The sequence below is a fragment of the Lathyrus oleraceus genome, chromosome 1 (genome assembly GCF_024323335.1).
Source record: "Lathyrus oleraceus cultivar Zhongwan6 chromosome 1, CAAS_Psat_ZW6_1.0, whole genome shotgun sequence".
NCBI classification, from domain to species: Eukaryota; Viridiplantae; Streptophyta; class Magnoliopsida; order Fabales; family Fabaceae; genus Lathyrus; species Lathyrus oleraceus.
Window position 1 is genome coordinate 281,756,531 of NC_066579.1, and position 17,564 is coordinate 281,774,094.

Genomic DNA, 17,564 nt, shown 5'->3' on the forward strand with positions numbered 1-17,564 from the left:
TTCCATTAACGAATCGTTTAGACGATTGTAATCTAGGGAGCTTTCGCAACCGCTAAAAACAATTTTAAAAAGCGCTAAATTTCAAATATTGATCTATTCAACCCCCCTTCTAGATTGGTACTATCGTCTAACAAGTGGTATCACGAGCGTCGGTTCATCTAGTGCTTCACATATAACTTTTTAGAAAATGAGTAACGATCCTAAAGGGGCATACAATAGGGTGCCTATTTTTACCGGTGAAAACTACAGTTATTGGAAAGATTGTATGCGTATACATATCAACTTTATTGATAAGAAGGTATGTAAAGTCATCCAAGATGGTCCTATGGAAATAACCATGACCAATGCGAATGGTGTTGTTATACCTAAACCTGAAGCACAATGGAATGAAGAAGATGAGAAAAAGTATAGCTATGATTAGAAAGCCAGAAATATGATCATCTCCGCCTTAGGGGTTGATGAGTATTATAGGGTTTCCCATTGTACTAGTGCTAAAGCTATGTGGGACTCATTGGAAATTACCCATGAGGGAACCAATGATGTCAAACTAGCTAGGATCAACACTTCAACTCAAGAATTTAACCTTTTTCATATGGAGGATGGTGAAACCATTGCTGATATGCAAAAGCGATTTTCTCATCTAATCAATCGGTTAAATTCTCTTGATAGAACTACCCTTAATGATGTTGCTACTAACAAAATCTTAAGATGTCTTAACAGGGATTGGCTACCAAAGGTCACCGCGATTAAGGAAGCCAATGATATAAGAACATTAGACATGACAACATTGTTTGGTAAGCTTTAAGAGCATGAGCAAGAGATCATGAACCTTGAGAAACATGAGAAGAGTTAAAAGAAGGAAAAGAAGGAGAAAGCTAAGGACACCGAAAGGAAGTCTATCGCTTTAAAGGCTTCAAGATATAAGTCATCCACCAATGATGAATATGAGAGTGAATCAAGTGATGATGATAAAGATTTGAATGAAGATATGGGGTTGTTCGTAAGGAGGTATATCTGATACCTTAGAAAGAACGAAGTTCGACATTCGGATAAAAATCTTGTCAACTATAGAAGACAATCAAAATTACTGAATCGAGAGGAAGGTAAGACAACTAATTCAAAAGGATCATGCTTCAATTGCGGAAAGGCCGGTCACTATAAGTTGGATTGTCCCCTGTTGAAGAAAAACAAAGGAAGAGACAAACAACACAACAAATCTAGCAAAGCTAGAAGAGCATACATTGCATGGGAGAGTGATAGTGAGTCCTCAAGCGATGATAACTCAAGTGATGAAGAAGAAAGTGCCAATCTTTGTCTTACAACTCATCAAAAGAAGAAAAAGAATGTAAGTCATTCTAAATATGATCATGTTGATAAAATTTCTTATTGTGATTTGCAAAATGCCTTTAGTACTCTACACATGAGGCCAAGGAAGCTTTGAAATGCCTAGCCTCAAATAAGAAAATTTTCTGTTATTTAGAAAAGAAGATTTCTGATTCTGAAAAGTAATTAGAAACTCTTAAGAAATCTATGATAGATGTTACTAAAGGAAAAACTAAAGATGATAAGAGATTTTGGTTTAGATGGTCTGGATGTGAAACTTGTCACATTTGGCAAAGAGAAGTTAGAACTCTTCAAGCTAAATTTGACAAGGCTTTACAACCTAAAGTTACCTTTGCTATTGATTAATCATATTTTAGAAGTAACATGAATAACCCTTATCAAAAGTACGCTTATATGGTAAAGGATCAAGTTAGCAAAAGCAACTCTTATCCGAACTTAAATTGTCTATATTGTTGCAAAAGGGGACATACTATTGCTAAATGCCGATTTAGGAGATTCTTGGTTCCTAAAGGCATTTTTCAATGGTTGCCCAGATGCAGCCAAAGTTTCACTCACACACTAGGACCCAATGAAAATTGGGTACCTCATTCCCTTGTTTAAATTTGTAGGTGAAATATCTTGAGGATACAGAGAGAACATGGGTTCTCGATAATGGATGCTCAAGACACATGACGGGTGATATTTCCTTGTTCTTTGACTTTGTGGCTAAGAAGAAAGTGTTTGTAACCTACGGTGATAATAACAAGGGAGCTATACTCGGAAAATGTAGTGTAGGTAATCCCTCCTCTACTACTATCTCAGACGTCCTTTTAGTTAAAGGCCTTAAGCACAATCTCATTAGTATTAGCCAATTATGTAACAAAGGATATAAAGTATCATTTTCAAAAGATTGTTGCATGATTGAACATAATGATAAAAAGAATGACGTGCTTAAGGGCTGGAGGGAAAATAATGTATACATTCTTGAATTGAATGAAGTATCTTTGACTAGTGCTAAATGTATCGTCTCCATGAGTGAAGACTCGTGGCTTTGGCATATGCGACTAGCGTATGTCAACTTTGACTTGCTAAATAAAGTTGTTGCAAAAGATCTAGTAGTTGGTCTTCCCAAAATCAAATTTTCAAAAGATCACTTATGTGATGCGTGCCAAATGGGAAAGCAAACAAGGATCTCTTTTAAATCTAAAAATATTGTTTCCACAATGAGACCCCTTGAACTTCTCCATATGGACCTTTTTGGGCCATCTAAAAGTAAAAGTCTAGGTGGAAACTACTATGGTTTTGTTATAGTAGATGACTACTCTAGACTTTGTTGGATCATCTTCTTAGCAAGTAAAAGTGACACTTTTTCTGCTTTTGAATTTTTTTCCAAGATGTCTCAAAACAAATTGAACACTGGCATAGTTACTATTCGAAGTGATCACGGAGGTGAATTTGAAAACCACCTCTTTGAAGAATTTTGTGAAACAAACGACATTGATCATGATTTTTCTGCTCCAAGAACTCCACAACAAAATGGAGTAGTGGAACGTAAAAATCAAATTTTAGAAGAGCTTGGAAGGACTATGATCAATGAAAACGAAATTCCTAAACATTTTTGGGCCGATGCCATCAATACGACTTGTTATGTTTTGAATAGGATACTCATTCGTTCTATTCTAAACAAAAATCCTTATGAACTGCTAAGTGGAAGGAAGCCAAATGTTTCACATCTTCATGTCTTCATATGTAAATGCTTTGTATTAAATAATAGTAAAGAAAACCTTGGTAAATTTGACTCAAAAGCCGATGAAGGTGTTTTTCTCGGATACTCTCAATCTAGTAAAGCATATAGAGTATACAAAAAAAGGTTACTTTTTGTTGAAGAATCCATGCATGTTTCCTTTGATGAATCTTATCCTAAAACTGTCGGAGAAGGTATTGTTGTTGATGGTGCAGGTATTCCTTCGGAAGACATAATAAAAGATAAAAAAGAAAAGCGTGTTGAAGCCCATCCGGAAAAAGGTGAGGATGAGCCATATCAAATATCCGAAAAGAAAGAGGAGGATCATTCGATTAATAACAATGATCTTCCTTTGGAATGAAAGTATTCTAAGGATCATCCCATCGATAATATTCTAGGAGATATCTCAAAGGGAGTTACCACACGGTCAAAGATAAGTAACTTTTGTTATTATTTTGTTTTCGTCTCTCAAATTGATCCTAAAAAATCCAAAGACGCATTACTCGATGAACATTAGTTTTTAGCAATGCAAGAGGAACTTAATCAGTTCAAAAGAAATGAGGTATGATATCTTGTTCCCCCTCCGCGAGACCATCGAGTAATCGACACTAAACGGGTGTTTAGGAACAAGTTAGACAAAAAATGGAGTTATAACTCGCAACAAGGCTCGCCTTGTTGCTCAAGGGTATAACCAAGAGGAAGGCATCGACTATGAGGAAGCTTATGCTCCGGTTGCCCGACTCGAGGCTACCGCCTTGTGCTTGCCTAGGCTTATTCTCAAGATTTCAAATTATTTCAAACGGATGTTAAGAGAGCTTTCCTAAATGGTTACATTAATGAAGAGGTCTATGTATCTCAACCTCCTGACTTTGAAAACTATGAGCATCATAACTATGTTTATAAGCTCAAACGTGCTTTGTATAATCTCAAACAAACCCCTAGGGCATGGTATGAGCGTCTTAGCAAATTTCTACTAGAGCAAGGATTCTCAAGAGGGAAGGTTGATACTACCCTTTTTATTAGGCGTCAAGGAAAACACTCTATTTTAGTTCAAGTCTATGTAGATGACATTATTTTTGGATCTACTAACATAAATTTGGTCAAGAAATTCTCTAAGTTGATGGAGGGAGAATTTGAAATGAGCATGATGGGGGAGCTAAATTACTTCCTCGGACTTCAAATTAAGCAACTTGAAGAGGGAACTTTTGTGAGCCAAACGAAGTGTTGTAATGAGCTACTTAACCGTTTCGATATGGCAAACTCCAAAGTAATCGACACTCCAAATGTTTACTGCTGTTAGTATGGATCGGGATGAAAATGGTAAGGTCGTAGATATAAAAAGGTATAGAGGTATGATCGGATCTCTCTTATATCTTACCGCATCTCGACAAGACATTATGTTTAGTGTATGTATGTGTGCTAGGTATCAATCATGTCCCAAAGAATCACATTTAAAGGTCGTCAAGCGCATACTTATATTCCTCTGTGGTACTTCAAAGTATGGGCTTTGGTTTCCTAAGGGAAGTGATTGCTCTTTGGTTGGCTACTCCGATTCCTACTTTGTCGGTTGTAAATCGGATAGGAAAAGCACTAGTGGCACTTGTCATTTTTATTCAAATTCTTTAGTGAGTTGGCACAGCAAAAAACAAGTTTCAGTTGCTTTGTCAACAACCGACACGGAATACGTTGTTGCGGGTAATTGTTGTACTCAAATTTTGTGGCTCAAACAATAATTACTCTACTTCAATGTTCAACTTGAATGTATTCCCATTTTTTGTGACAAGACAAGCACCATCAATTTAACCAAAAATCCTATACTACATTCGCGCACTAAACATATTGAAATTCAACATCACTTCCTTAGGGATCATGTTGAGAAAGGTGATGTTGTCTTCGAGCATGTTGATAGCAATAATCAACTTGCCGATATTTTCACAAAACCACTTGCGATAGAGCCTTTCTTCCACATCCGTAGGGAACTTATTGTTCTCGATATCTCGGATCACGTTTAAATATATATATTACTCCTGTCTATTCCTTGATTTATAAGTGTGGGCTATGCGAGGGCACTCGTCGTCTATCACCATTGGAGGTAATATCGCTCCTATCCATTTGACCTATATTTATCAACTATGTATGTATATACTCGTTCTATATAATTCTTGATGTTCATTTTCTGGTTTGATCTAAATGTGATCCATTTCTATGCCTGAATTATGCTTGAACTTGCTTAGGCATCATATTTAACATGCATTCATTGTTAGGAGCTATTTTGAATCTCATGTCTTCTAACAACTAACACGGGTTCCAACTGGTCGACCTATGAGTCGACTCATCATTGAGAATTCAATCTTAGTATTTCCTTCAGGTCCCAACTGGTCGACCCATGAGTCGACTCATCAATGAGAACTCAATCCTTGTATTTCCTTCGGATCCCAACAGGTTGACCCATGCGTCGACTCATCGCTACCCAAATTCTATTCTTTTGGGATTTCAAACATGAATGTGTCGACTCATTACACGTGTGAGTCGACTCTTTGCTGCCCATTGAAGAGGTTGCATTAAATTCGGGTCCCACTAGGTCGACCCATGCGTCAACTCTTCGATGCCAGAAACTACTCATATGAGTCTTAATTAGGTCGACTCATTTTTCAAGATTTTTCTTTCTGCATAATTAATTCATTTGGTCATTTGGTCTTCTCTCTCTTTCCCACTCTCTTCCATACAAAAACCCTAAAATCTCCTTACAAACAACACTCAAATGGCTTCAAGAGCATCTGGAAGAAGAACTGCAAGAGGATCCTCCTCTCACACTGGGACTGCACCATCTCGATTAAATATTATGATAAATGCTTTATCCTTACTCTCTGATGATCTTGTTGAAACCTTTGAAACGAAGTTCTAAAACAGAACAATTGTAAAGTAGTACGTATACTCACCGTTAGTGGTTGGATGCATGCACATTCCAGAAATTATTGAACAGATAAATTTTCAAGGAATTGATTTGTTCTTAGACTGTACCACTGAGTATAATGAGGATTTAGTCAAACTATTTTATACTGGCTTTGATGAAAAATTTGAGGGTTTTAAGTTTGCATGCAATATTAGTAATAAGGTTATTGAAGTAAATGATGACGTTTGGAAGTCTCTGTTTGAGATCTCTCCATTATCGTCTCCTAATGATCTCAAGATTACCGACACTATGTTTGCTCCAGAATAAAGGAATGCCTTAAACTGAATGCTGAAGATACCGTTTTCTGCAAATATTTTTACGAGCAATCTATTCCCTACCAATGTGACAATGGGTCTTTTGAAGCATCTTGACAGGATTTTACACTAGGTCGTGACGCATATTCTACATCCTTAACAAGGAGGTTACTCCAGAGTGGACAAGGCCAAAGTACACATGGTTTATGTGCTGAAACACAAGCTGGAAGTAAATTGGCCGCACTACGTTACAAGTCAGATCTTTTCTCTAAAGGAGCCAGGTCGAGGCACTGCTCTCTGCTACCCTTCATTTATTCAAAGTATCCTAAATAAAGCTAAAGTTTTAGTTTAAGAAATTCCATATAAATCTGTGACTACAAATCAAGAGTTTTGTCAGAAAACATTAAGTTTGATGGGCTACACTTGGGATCGTACAACGCGACTATACAAAACTTGTAAACCAGTTCCAGGTTCTAATACTCGGTATTTGGAAGATGATGATGATGATGATGATGAAGATGATGAAGACGAGATAGAAAATAATGATGACAACTCTTAACCTACGGAGCACGATCAAAAGGTCACTGACCATGGTGATTGCCTAGGTACTACTCCTGGACAACATCCATTCGATAACCAAGGATGGGGAGAATGGAAACACATCGGATGGACCATCAACCGTTCATCCTATATGCCTACACCCTCTTCTCAACCTAAAAATTCTGAAGTGATGGAAATGTTGAGAAACATGCAAATACATCAGCAAAATTTTGCTACACTTCAAGAGCAGAGATTTACAGCCTTGCAGGATCAGCTTTAGATTCAAGGTGACAACTTTGCATCTTTTACTTTCCTCCAAGAGGAACGGTATTCGGACCTAAGGAGTCAAATCCAAACCCACAGTGACAACTCCAATTCATTTACCTCCACCATCATGCAACGGATTGAGGGAACTCATCGCTCTCTCGCAGGATCCTTCAATACGCTTAACTGGAACATCATTGACTTCACCAACCTCTATGAAGAAGAGAGACCTTCGTGTACACCCTATGGCTATAGAGGCAGAAATGACCCGTTGTAACACCCTTTTTTCTACCCCAAAATACTTAACATATAATCAGAGTAAATAAGCACGCATATAAACAAAAGGGCGTCACATCGACGCTTTCAAAAACTAAAAGCTTTCAAAAACCCAACATCATTCATCATCAATACACAATACACCTGGTCATTTAAATAACACATTTCCATTATCATGAATATTCAAGAATATGCGTTCGCAGCGGAAAAAAACGAATATCCATGCATTTCATAAAATGATCCATGTCCCATACCATGATCATCTCTCAATAATCTCTTCAATTAAACATGTTCACAAGTAATACCATAAAACGTATCCATATAAGACACGAGTTCAATACTACCAATCTACCCAGTGTTACATGACCAGAGCATTGACTAACTACTTAGTCTCTAAAACAAAGCACCGAAGCTCTCCAGCTAACCTCGAGTGCTACCGTTCACTTACTTCAGCAATACTACTCCTGAGTATCTGCACGATACCCATGTAAAGGTAACATTCAAACAGAAAGGGTAAGAATTCAAATCACTATGAAAAAGTATAATCAAGCACAATGATTAAATCAACAATTAAAGGAATTCATCACACTTCATATAACCATGTAAATAATATTCATCAACATCTATTTCACATGTTTCAAACATCCATCAAACTCAAGGAGTACAATATTAAAATCCAGTATTATATTCTCAAATATACACATAATTATAATTATCACATAATCACATACGTTGTCAAGTTATGTATCCAAACATCATCAAATTCAATTACCATATCTCATACACACATCACAATCACAATAATGCATACACTCAATTATCACATAACTCTAATGTGACTCAATGCAAGACATGTGACTCTATGCATGTGGTACCAATGTGAACCCAAAGTTTCACCGCTTTCCGATTCAATATCTAGAATCCAAGCCACCACGTCTATTTCCAATTAAGGATCAACGTCTGCTACGCCTATTTCCAATTAAGGATCAACGTCTATTTACCACGCCTATTTCCAATTAAGGATCAACGTCTGCTACGCCTATTTCCAATTAAGGATCAACGTCTATTTACTACGTCTATTTCCAATTAAGGTTCAACGTCTGCTACCACTACGCCAAAAACTGGAATAGACAGCGCCCCTTAGAGGGCGCTTTATTAGAAAAGCGCACTCTAAAGTGAAGAGAAAAAATAAGGAGCATACTATTGGAATAGACAGCGCACTTTAGAGGGCGCTTTTGTAACAAAGCGCACTCTAAAGTGAAGCGAAAAAATAATGAGGAAATGGAGGGATACCAATAGAGGACGCTTTATTGAAAGCGCCCTCTAAGGGTAACCTTAGAGGGCGCTTTTGAAAAAGCGCTCTCTATGTCCATGTACATTTCCAGTTTATAAGGCGCTTTTGGAAAGCCTTAGAGAGCGCTTTTAGAAGCGCCCTCTTAGGCCCCCTTTAGAGGGCGCTTTTGTAACAAAGCGCCCTCTAAAGTGAAGTCAAAAAAAATAATGAGGAAATGGAGGGACAACAATAGAGGGCGCTTTAGTGAAAGCGCCCTCTAAGGTTACCCTTAGAGGGCGCTTTTAAAAAAGCGCTCTCTAAGTCCATGTACATTTCCAGTTTAGAAGGCGCTTTTGGAAAGTCTTAGAGAGCGCTTTCAGAAGCGCCCTCTTAGGCCCCCTTTAGAGGGCGCTTTTTTTACAAAAGCGCCCTCTAAGGTCCCCTTTAGTAAACATTAAAATTATAACATATACTGCATGTCTCTTTATTTTCCCTCTCTACAAGCTATTTCGTATACGTAACTGGGTTTTCTCTCTACTGCGTCCACCGTCTACTGCGATTACTCTCGTCCTTCGTTCGTTCTCCCTCCCTCACCGTCGTCGTCGCCGTCGCCTTTTTCTGCTGCTGCGTTCACGTTCACGTCCACCGTCACTGTTCACTTTCTTCTCCATCGTTACCGTCACCTTGAAGGTATTTCTCTTCTCCATCTTTACCGTTCACTTTCTTCATGTGTTTGATTAGGGCATTTTCTAAACTTAGTTTCACATTTTGTGCATTATGTTGATTAATGTTGTTTAGGGCAAACTGAGTTTTTTATTTCTGATTGAAAACTGATATCATTTGAAGTGTGTTTGAGCTTGTGCTTGGAAGTTTGATGATTATGGATGCAAGTTTGTTCATGTTCCAAACACCATAAGTTTGCATTGGTCTTTTGCATGCAGTAGGTGTGTGTGAGTTTGCATTGGTCTTTTGCATGCAGTAGGTTTTTTGCATGAGAAATGGAAGGTATATGAATGTGTTCATGTATTGAATCATTGTCTTACTTGGGTCTTATTGAATCATTTCTATATTACAGATAAAATGGCTAACCAAGACGATACCCATGACGCGAATGGATCACGTAACAATGTTGAAAAAGAAATCAAACGAGGATTGACTGTTATGAAGTCAATCATTCGTGCAAGAGACAAGGGTGTAAAATTTGAAGTACATTGGAGTGCTGAAGACCAACTAATTGAGCCTAACGGTTCAATGTTGGCAAGTTACATTGGTTTCCTTGTTCGACAACATATTCCGATTACATGTGATAATTGGAGAAGTCCGGACTTGAAGGTTGGCAAAGAAAAAATATGGTCGAAGATACAGGTACTTACCATATATTGTTATATGTTTTTTTTGTTGACTATTTGTTGACCATATATTGTTATAATATTACTTTATAATAACACACTCCATGTGTATGTTTTTTAGAGATCCTTTCACATCGATGAAAGCCGGCAAAAATATTGTATTCAATTGGCCGGAAAAAGACTCCGAGGATTTCGATCCTTTTTGTCCAACAAATTTCTCAAGGATGAGGAAGGAAAATTTGTTGAAGCAGAACGGCGAATGAAGTATGCCGAGATTATTTCAGCCGATGAATGGAATAACTTTGTCGCCAAACGAAGAAACGAAAAATTCCATGTAATGTCTATTAATTATGGTATTATACAATTGTTAAGTTACTTGGTTCTAATATGCCTTAAACTTTTTTATCCAGGAAGTAAGCGACATAAATCGGAAAAGGGCATCAAAACCCGCGTATCCGTACAATAAAGGGCGTACGGGATATGCACGGTTACAACAAAGAATTGTGAGTATATTCAAATGCTATGAGCTTATACATTGTCACAATATGTTATAATTGATGATCTTATAATCTAATTCAATGTGTAGCTAGCCGAGGAGAAAAGTGACGCAACATCTCTTCCGGAGCACGTATTATGGAAGGCTGCTCGGGTTGGGAAGGATGGGGCTGTCGTTGAAGCGGTCCAAACTGTTTATGACGAATGTGTAAGTATATGTAACATTATTTCTTTAATTATATCGAAAATTTTGTTAGACATATAATTCTTTTTTAATCTCCTCTAATAATATTTCAGGAGACTTTATCCCAAATCGTACCTTCAACCGAGGTCCAGGATTGCAGGAGCGTACTTAGTCGAGTACTAAATGTTCCTGAGTATTCCGGTCGTGTGAGGGGTAAGGGTTTTGGTGTGACTCCGTCGTCATTTTATAAAAAACCAAAAACAAAAAATCCTACCAACAAAGAGGTGATGGAGACCTTGGCGGAGTTAAGGGCACAAGTACTCCAACTGCAAAACGAGAATGCAAGGTATAGAGAGGAAAGGTGCGCCTCCGAGGCAAAAGATACTAGTGACCGAGCTAGTATCAATTGTCAACCGAAATTTCCCGAGGTAATTATATATGTTATTATGAAATTAAAATAGCACTTTTTTACTTGACACATATACACGTTAACAATAACATTTATTATTGGTTTAGGGCATTTCACCTTGTCAGCTGTATCTATCGTCACCAACTTATCGCATGGTTGTCAAGGGAAAAGTGCACAACACTTCGGGTGAATTACTTCACCATAATCCCCTCCCGGTGGGATATATGAAAGTTTCGGTTGACCTTGTATTAGATACCGACGCGCTTCTACCATTACCTGACGCTGTTTCAGAGACAACGTTGATGCGAGAAGCAGTCGGATCCTTTGTTGGATGGCCGTCAGATCTAATTTTCCCAGATGCCGAGGTATATATGTTCTAAATGATTATGAATCTTTAGTATTCACATTTCAATTCAGCTACAATTATGATATTTAATCAATCCTTATTACATGGTAATGTTAGACTCCTACAAGACCCACGCATAAAGCTGGTAAAGGGATTTCAAGACGCATCGAGTCGGTTGCATCTCTAAAAGAGGTACAAATATATATACCTATTGAATTATATACGCAACGATTCTGTTGCATCACAAAAAGTCATGATTTAATTTATATGAATTTTTAGGTTCCCGGTCGAAAGTTGAAAAAAGCTGGTAACGATATTCCTCCAACGACGTCCGGGACAAAATCTCAAATTATGATGCGTCTTGAGAAAATGGTGAATGAGTCCGATATTATGCAAGGGGCCATTCGTACTATAGATTTTGATGAAGGTGTTTTCGGAGCTGCTCATTTCGAAATAATTGCAAAGGAGGACATGCAACAACTTTTTGAACACGACGAATTGGGCATCGCTGTCATTCATACATACATATGGTACTCCGATCAATCTATAATTTACTTAGTTGAACAATTTATTTACACATTTCAATGAGTAGTCTAATGTTTATTATGTTTCTATTTAAGGTATATGTATGTAACATTGCTGCGGGGAACTGAATTGTGTAACCGTTTCAATTTTATTGCTGCTTCCCGTATCAACGCAACGTTAATAACGAAAAATCCAACATCCGTAAAGAATGATCTAGTCGATAGATTCATGGCGGCCGGCGATAAGACTACACCCAGTTTGTATTTTTTACCGTTTAATTCTGGCAACGGGTTAGATTTTCTTTCTAATAATTTCATTCTAATCTATGTATATCTTTTACGTAGAAAATTTTCATTCATCTAAATTTTTGTTTTATTTTACAGTGGTCACTGGGTGTTGGTTGCTATGGATCTTTCGAGACTAATAGTGTATTATCTCGATTCGTTATCGGGTGATTGGAGTAAATATCCGAGTATGAAGAAGACGGTTGACGCGTAAGTGAAATTCCCCTAAATATTCGTGTGTATTTGTATATTTAATTATGTCTGTCAGATTGATCTCAATATACGTTTTTATTTTGTTAGGGCAATAATAAAATTTAGATCGAAAAAGAATTATCACAATAGGAAGGACATTACCTGGATCAGAGTTTAGGTATATATTAAGTATCTTATTTTTGCTTATAATAGTGTTTGTTTTTTTGCTTATAATAGTGTTTGTAAGAAATTAACTATATATATATTGTTTGTTTTTCTATGTAGTGTCCTCAGCAAAATAATTCGGTCGATTGCGGATTTTTTGTATTGAGATTTATGAGAGATATCATTGCGTTGAATCGTATAGACATCCCAAAAATGGTATGGAATAATAACTTAGGGTTTATTTTAATATTATCGGATATTTCATCTAATTTGTTACTAAATCATGAATATGTTTTATTCTCTTAATTGCAGTACTTTGAGGAATACAAATCTTACTCAAGAGCTCATTTGGATGAAATGAAGGATGAATTGTGTCAATTCATTGTTGATCAAAGAATCATATAGCTAGGTTGTATATTGTTGTACATATATGTATGGAATGTTGTTGTTGTATGCTGTTGTTGTATATATGTTGTATATTGTTGTTGTACTTTTACTAACTCATGAATATGTCGTTGTATATTATTGATCAAAGAATCATATATTATGTTGTATATATGGAGGATTAATGTTGTATATAAATGGATTCATGTTGTATATATCAATGGATTAATGGTGTATAACATTGGATTAAAGGATGAAATCAATATGAATTTTACACTTTTGCAGCATGCGAACAGGTTACCAATTAAATATCCACTGTTTTTCAAACAAATTTTTTTAAAACAACTAACACTTTAGAGGGCGCTTTCTGTAGGAAGCGCCCTCTAAACATTTTACATTGACAACTTTAGAGGGCGCTTTATCTAGAAAGCGCCCTCTAAACACTTTACATTGACAACTTTAGAGGGCGTTTAACACTTTAGAGGGCGCTTTATGTAGGAAGCGCCCTCTAAACATTTTACATTGACAACTTTAGAGGGCGCTTTGTCCAGAAAGCGCCCTCTAAACACTTTACATTGACAACTTTAGAGGGCGCTTCTTCCAGAAAGCGCCCTCTAAGGTGTCCCTTTATGGACCACTCCAGAGGGCGCTTTTTTTCTGAAAGCGCACTATAATGTGGCCCTTAAAGGGCCACTTTAGACAGCGCTTTCTCCAGGAAAACAAAGCGCTGTCTTTACCTATGCCAGCGCCACTTTAGAGGGCGCTTAAAAGCGCTGTTATAGGCCAAAATAAGCGCCCTCTTTTCCCTTATTTGGCGTAGTGTACGCCTATTACCAATTAAGGATCAACGTCTATTTACCACGCCTATTTCCAATTAAGGATCAACGTCTATTTACCACGCCTATTTCCAATTAAGGATCAACGTTTAATACCATGTGAACCCACAGTTTCACCGCTTCCACCATGAAGCCGATCATGCCATGAATGAGTGTACAAATACCAACACATATGCAATTAAGATCATCTCTACCATCTTAACATTCCACATATCACAATAATTCAACTCTATGAATTATCCACCCATGGTACATATACACATTTATAACAATATATCATTCACAATCCACCAATGGTACATATACACATTCATAACAATATATCATTCACAATCCACCAATGGTACATATACACATTCATAACAATATATCATTCACAATCCACCAATGGTACATATACATATTCATAACAATATATCATTCACAATCCACCAATGGTACATATACACATTCAAAACAATATATCATTCACAATCCACCAATGATACATATACACATTCATAACAATATATCATTCACAATCCACCAATGGTACATATACACATTCATAACAATATATCATTCACATAATATGCAATTAAGATCATCTCTACCATCTTAACATTCATAACAAATACACCATTCACATAATATGCAATTAAGATCATCTTTACCATCTTAACATTCATAACAAATACACCATTCACATAATATCTATTAGAGTCACCTTTCTAATGCTTTAAACCTCAACCCAAAATGATTCACGAGTTGAAAGTTATGAATAAAACCGTGCACGAAGGCGTTACTAAAAAGTTGTTGTTTTTTAAATTGTCCAACATAATGTTCATCTTCTTCAACCCCAAAAACGTCCATGAAATAATCTCCAAAATTATTTTATTCCTGAAACAAAGTTATAGCCTTCTGTTTCAGCTATCCCAAGCTTCAAACGACACTCAATTTGGACTTACGGATCAAAAGTTATGACCAAAACGATTTCGACAATAAAACATAAAAAAGGGCCGCGATTGTGACGGACAACATGCAGAATTTTCTACGATTTTCATCGTTGGAGGACTTCCGGACCTCCAATTTTGATTCCGTAAAAAGCCACACGTTCAGAAAATTATAACTCACACAATACTCTAAATATATAACGTTAATTTGCAATTTTAACACAATCAATCACCACAATCAAACATACTCATCAAAACCTAACAATTCCAAACAACCATACACAATTAGGGATTTTAACCTAAACATACATCTACCCATTGATCCAATAATACTAACCCATAATAATAAGGATTCCCCCCTTACCTCTTCAATTTTCTGGAAACCCTAGCTCCTCTCTTGTTCTTCCCTTCTTCTCCTCACTTTTCCTCTTCTCTTTCTCTATTGTTGTCAAATGATCAAGGGAATTCTAATTCTCACTCTCCTCCTCTTATATACTAGTATTCTATTTGGACTTAAAGAGTGATAACCCTAATTTAATTAATGGGCCCAATAAGACCTAATATTTAAATATCTCTATTTTAATTCAAATAAATTAAACCAACTCAATATACACCAAGTTAATTAATATAATTAATTAATTATATCTCATATCAACTAAATAATTAGTTACCACACCAAATTAATTAATATCATCAATTATTATACTACCTAACAACCAATTAATTAATTAACACTCCACATAAATAAAATAAAATCTAGTAATAATAGTATAATAAATAAATACTAAAAATTGGGTTGTTACAACTCTCCCCCACTTAAAAGATTTTCGTCCTCGAAAATTCACCTCAAACGAACAATTCCGGATACGATTCCCTCATCTTATCCTCGAGTTCCCAAGTAATATTGCCATTGGTGACTCCACCCCATATCACTTCACCAAAACAATTTCCTTACCACGAAGCTTCTTCACTTCTCGATCTTCTCTGATCTCGTGAAGAATGCCACACGTAAGCTTCAACACACCAAGCTTAACGCACGAAGACGTCACTTCACAAACCAAACTCAAATCTCTAAATTGCTCCAACAATTCAAACTCTCGAATCATCAACATAGACATGTGCAATGACTTCCTACTCAATGCATCGGCTACAACATTCGCCTTTCCAGGATGATAATTCAAACCAAAATCATAATCTTTCAAGAATTCCAACCATCTCCTTTGCCTCATATTCAATTCCTTTCTGATCGAACAAGTACTTCAAACTCTTGTGATCACTAAACACATCAAATCGCGATCCAAACAAGTAATGTCTCCAAAGCTTCAACACAAACACAACGGCGGCCAACTCTAAATCATGCGTCGGATAATTCCTCTCGTGAACTTTAAGTTTCCTTGAAGCATAAGCTACCACTTGCCCTTTTTGCATCAAAGCACCTCCTAAACCCAACAAAGAAGCATCACAATACACAACGAAAGTTTCTAACGGATCCGGTAAAATCAAAATAGGAGCCGTAGTCAATCTTCTCTTAAGCTCTTGAAAATTCGCTTCACACTGCGAAGTCCAAATGAAAGCTTGACCTTTCCTAGTCAACTGCGTCAATGGTAACGATAACTTAGAAAATCCTTCGATGAACTTCCTATAATAACCAGCCAAACCAAGGAAACTTCGAATCTCAACAACAGACTTATGAGCTTCCCACTGAGATACAGCTTCAATCTTCGTAGGATCCATAGAAATACCACCACTCGAAATCACATGTCCAAGAAAACTTACTTCACTCAACCAAAACTCACATTTAGAGAGTTTAGCAAACAACTTCCTCTCTTTCAACACCGATAACACAACCTTCAAATGCTCGGCATGATCCTCTTCACTCTTAGAATAAATCAATATATCATCGATGAACACAACAACAAACTTATCCAGATAATCATGAAAAATCCTATTCATATACTCCATAAATACACCAGGTGCATTGGTCACACCAAAAGGCATCACGGAGTACTCGTAGTGACCTTGTCCGAAAAGCAGTCTTTTGAATATCCTCAGCCTTTACACGAATCTGATGATACCCAGACCTCAAATCAATCTTGCTAAACACACAAGCTCCAACCAGCTGATCCATCAGATCGTCAATCCTCAGAAGTGGATACTTGTTCTTAATCGTCACTTTATTCAACACATAACCTCATAGAACCTTCTTTCTTCTTGACCAACAGAACAGGTGCACCCCACGGCGACACACTAGGAAGAATAAACCTCTTCTCGAGCAAGTCTTCAAGTTGACTCTTCAACTCTTTCAACTCAGAAGCAGACATTCTATAGGGAGTCATCGATACAGGACTAGTTCCAGGAACTAAATCAATCGAAAACTCAACCTCATGTTCCGGCGGTAAATCACTTATATCTTCAGGAAATACCTCCGCAAACTCACAAACTATTGGCAATTCTTCAATTGTCCTCTTCTCACGAATATCCAAAGTTGTCAACAACATAAATAACTCGGCACCATCTTGCACCGATTCATCAACTTGCTTACCAGACACACACCAATCTTCCTTCGCACCAACCTCATGGAAATAACCGTCTTCTCAAAACAGTTGATATACACCCGATTAACTTCTAACCAACACCATCCTCAAATCCGACCTCTCTTCGGGTTCAGGAAAAGCACAACATTCTCAAAACACGTTAACTGGCCAACTCCACTCTTGCATGTAACAACATAATGTCCAAGCTCGATACAATTGGAACATCCAAGAGAAGCAGACGCTTCTCCCCCACTTATTTCATTCCCAACCTGCAATGGAGAATAAAACAAGCATCAACAATG